Genomic DNA, 5,134 nt, shown 5'->3' with positions numbered 1-5,134 from the left:
TTCAGTTCAGTTAACGGTTAAGGGTTTAAAAGGGTCGGTTAATTCAGTTAATGGTAGTTCGGGTCGGTTAATCGATTGAACACCCCTAGATCTACGTAAGTATTTTCCAAATGTGTATGTATCCACCAATGATTCATATTTGTGAACAACTTTTCTGGAGTAAGTTTGTGTATTATGAGATTATCTGTATAAATTGGGCTATGAAGGTATTTTCTTTTTAGAAGTACCTATGATTTATGACTAAAAGGATCTTCAGTTAGGCAGTTAAGAAAGAATTTGCACGTTAAGAGTATGATAGTCGGCATGGAAATGTATGCCAAAACTGTGATAGTATCCACTAAAAATGGAAGTAAGTGGTTCAGAAAGGTAGTTGGCGCACTAATGTTCTTCCAATCTTATAAATTATCCTCCAAGGTATTCTTGTGATAAGGCTCACTAAGTTCTTTTGAACTTACAATGTTTGTTGTTGTTTCAGGTGTATGGTAATAGAATGCACCAGGAGGGACAACGCCAGGACTACGCCAGGATAGCAGTGAAGTGGTATATTATGCATACAGTGAAGAAGTGGCATAGATTAGGATTACGCCCTAAGAGTCTATCTTAACAAACCTTTATACTGTAATGAGTTGTAACAAGCTTGTTATAATTTTTTTTTACTTTAAATACTTTCATTTGTTCTTAAGTATTTAATCTTTCAGTTAAAATAATAAGAAAATTATTTTCTTTAAAAAAGAATTTTTCAGCTGTTTCGATAATTTAGTTAAGTATTTTGTGTAGTAACACCCGAGATCCGAACTAGACAAACCAGGTCGAGTTGAGGGCGTTACAAAGCCCATAGGCATCAAATGTTTAATCATATTCAAATAAATCCCTCCACCACACCAAGGTCTCCACAGAGACAGTGAATACTCAATGATCCACAACAAACGTTGGATCCTGAATTAACATATCATAATCTCCACATCGTTAACTATCCCATACACAAGCGCGCATATGACCCTATTTGTAACACTCATAACCTTTATTCGTCACTGGAATAGGGTTACCAGACTTTACGGAATAAATAAAAACATTTTATAACATTTAATAAACATATCAGAAACCAATCATAAAATACTCATATTGTCTTTTGTATGAGCCCTCGAGGCCCAATATACACCTTAGAAGTGAATCGGGACTAAACTGGATACTCATGGAATTTTTTCAAAATCTCAAAAATTTTCTTAGGAGTAAGGGACACACGCCCGTGTGGCTCACACGGCCAAGAGACACACCCATGTCTTAGGCCATGTGGGCATTCGATATGAGGCATACCGCAGTGTCCTAGCCCGTATCCATACCCGTGTAACTCTCTGACTTAGGTCACATGGCCAAGCCACACACCCGTGTGCTAGGCCGTGTGTAAAAACTTGGGCATTCTATTTCGAAATTTTAAGATGCAGGGGACACATGGCCAGACCATATGCCCATGTGCTAGACCGTGTGTCACACACGGCTGAGACACACACCCATGTCTCTACCCGTGTGGACGAAAATAAGCCATTTTATAGCCTCTTTTCTCACCCATTCTTGACTTCAACCTACACACCTCAATTTCATACCTATAGACCATATCAAGATCTCCAAAACAACCAATTTCTAGCTTTAATAAGGTCATATTATCACACATATTCAAACATTCTAATTAGAACATAAATTAATTCACACATATAACTACTTAAATCAACATGTTTTACCAATTTATTCATTACTATGCCTAGAAACTAACCATCCATTAACCACATTAACACTATGCCAAACATGATAAAACCATTTATATATATAAGTTAACTTGAAACATAAACAAAATGTAATTCTTGACATAAAAACCATAGTACGTATAGAAAAATCTACCGAAGCAAGCTGGATAGTGTGACCTTATGTGTTGATCTGATCTCTCAATCTCACGTTAATCTACAAAAACATTAAACAAACAAGTAAGCTTAATGAAGCTTAGTAAGTTCGTTGGCTTTTAAACATAAATCTTACCAAACATACTACAACAATTCATTTAAGTAAATCATTCAATATACTATTCCTGCCAATCACAACTACAATCCATGAATTCATTTAATTCAGATCGATATCAATAATAACTTTAAATCTTCAGACATTAATTCCACATGTCACTTACCAACCCTTGTCAAATCGAAGAACGTCTTGATATGAGTATATCGTATACAGAAGCCCGAAGGATAAAAAGAAGCACATAAGTCTAAACAGAAACCCATAAGGGTTGAACGGAAGCTCGTAAGAGCTGAACGGAAACCCATTAGGGTTAAACGGAAACTTATATGAGTTAACTGAAGCTCATGAGAGCTAAATGAAAAGTAAACACGAAAGTTCTCAACAAATGTTGAACCTCGATTTACTTGGGTAATTTACCGTCAATTCCTCCTTTGCACTGAACAACTGTACTCAATCTCGCATTCCGTTCACTTCAAATATTCAATTCAATTTCATAACTTTAGCAAAAATTTTATTTTCAACAAATGATATGAATAAATACATAATGTCAATCATTAATTTAACAAATAAAATTATATTTTAACCATACGAACTTACCTGAGGTAATTTTGTAAATTTTGTAGTAGTTCAGGGACTATTCTGCCAATTTCTCTTTTTCACAATTATCTACGGGCTCTTGATCTAAAATATAAAATCATTTATTCATTAGCATATATTTCAATTTCAATTCACTTCATAATTAATATCCCTCAATTTTTGAAATTGCACAATTACCCCAACTTTTACAATTTTTACAATTTAGTTCCTCACCAATTAACCCATCAAATGAGCTATTTTTTTCTCATTTGACAACTTATCTAAATATTTTAAACTATTATACAACCTTTAATCAATATAATTTTAGTATCAAACCCTAATATTAAATCTTTTCACAATTTGGTCCTAAAATAAATTTCTATTGAAATCACTTGATAAAATCATCATATAATAAAATTAAAGTTCTAAATCCATGTTAATTCATCATAAACATCCGGCACTCATAAATGGTAACTTTCAAAATTACCCATAGAATCAAAAACTAATGAAATAAATAGTTGGACCTAATTGTAAAAGTCGTAAAAATACAAAAATTTCAAGAAAAGAGCAAGAATTGAACTCACATGATGTAAAAATATGAAAAACCAGCTTTTAGAGACTCTCCTATGTTTGGCTGGGAATTATGAAGAAATTGCTAGAAACTCTTTTAATTACTTGTTTATTTGTTTAATTTTTACAAAATTTCCAATTTTACCCTTGTTTCACCTAATTTCCTGATTTTTCCCTGCTAATGCCGCCTCAGCCATCATCTTTGGGCTATTTTTCCCATTTATTCCTCCCTTAATTATCACTTGAGCTATTTAATCATTATTTCTTTAATTAACAAGTTTTGCACCTTTTTCAATTTAGTCCTTTTTAATTAATTAACTATCAAAACGTTAAAATTTTCTAACAAAATTTTAATGCTAACTTAATGACACTCCATAAATATTTATAAAAATATTTACGGCTCAATTTATGAAATTGAGGTCTCAATACCTCATTTTCGAAACCACTTTACCTAATAAATTCTTCTAAAACACAAATCACCAATTCAAAAAATTTTTTAAATCACACTTGACTCGTAAATAATAAATAATAAAATTTTCAAACTCACTCGTCAGATTTAGTGGTCTCGAACCACTGTTTCTGACACCATTGAAAATTGGGTTGTTACACTATTGGCAAGTCATTTGTATCCTAGCATTTTATTAAGTTTACATGGGCATCAATTATTCATATTTGCATATTCATAACATGTAACTATAACATACCAATTTCTGAATTTCGTTGATTGAATCTGAACATGAATTACGCATACAATGAATTATATGTTTTAAGATCTTTTCCATTCTTATAGTTACAATCAATAGATTTAACATCAATCACTTATCTCAATTCATTTCAAATCAATCACATTTTCTAGTCATGTATGTTAATTTCCACCAAAATCTTAAATTATGTCCAAGCATAAATATTGTAACGCCCCCTGCCCGACCCGATCGTCAAGCCCAATTTATAGGACGCTACATTAATTACTGGAGCAACTATGTTCAAATTTACAGTAAAATAATAATTCACACGTGTAGTCAAACATCAATCATGATCAAATTACAATAATAAATCATTTTTATTTCTTATTCGAGCTTACGAAAGCTCTTTTGTAAACCCAAGCATGAAATAGAACCAAATTAAAAGGTTTTATTTAATCCCCTTTTTGAATATACAAATATTTTTATTTTATTCAATTTAGTCAATGAACTCGAGATAAACATATTTTTCGATTCTTAGCTTCAGATCAAATCCGATTTCACATTTTTTCATTAGGGACCCTATACTTTCTATTCCTAGTATAATTTCATGATAGGTTTTATATTGATCCAATTTGGTCCATAATGTTACAAAGTTAACAAACAAGTTTAACTAACTTTATAATTTAGTCATTTTCATGATCTAAGCTTAATATCTATCAATTCCAAGCTTATTTCATCAATTTATCAACAATGGCAACTTGCTAAAATTTCAACAATTGATCAAATTGATACATGAGCTAGCTAAATCAAGCTCCTATGATCATAAATCTAAAAAAATTACAAGAAAAGGGCATGGTTTTCTTACCTAATTGAATGGCTAAATATGAAATGAGTTAAAAGCTTCATCTTAGCTTTTCCTATATGGTGGATGGTGGGCTAATAAAGAAGATGATGAAATTCCACTAAGATTTCATATTTATACCTTAGTTAGTTATTAATTAATCTAGTTCAATTAGCTTAGTAATGGCTTAATTAACATAATCTAATTATTACTCACACTTAATGGAAAATGTCATCACTATTCACTAACTCTTAATTAAAAATGGTTTAATTATCATTTTGATCCTTTGTTTAATTGCTATCTAGGTCCTCGAGCGTTTTCTTAATTAAAACTCAATAATGATTGAACTTTTACAATTTAATCCTTAAGTTTTAATTGACTATTTTATCGATTAAATTACTTGACCATTCATCAATGTATTTATATATCAACTCCATAAATATTCCTTTTTATATTT

The sequence above is a fragment of the Gossypium hirsutum genome, chromosome D11 (assembly GCF_007990345.1).
Source record: "Gossypium hirsutum isolate 1008001.06 chromosome D11, Gossypium_hirsutum_v2.1, whole genome shotgun sequence".
NCBI classification, from domain to species: domain Eukaryota; kingdom Viridiplantae; phylum Streptophyta; class Magnoliopsida; order Malvales; family Malvaceae; genus Gossypium; species Gossypium hirsutum.
Note: the sequence above shows the minus strand (reverse complement) of the source record.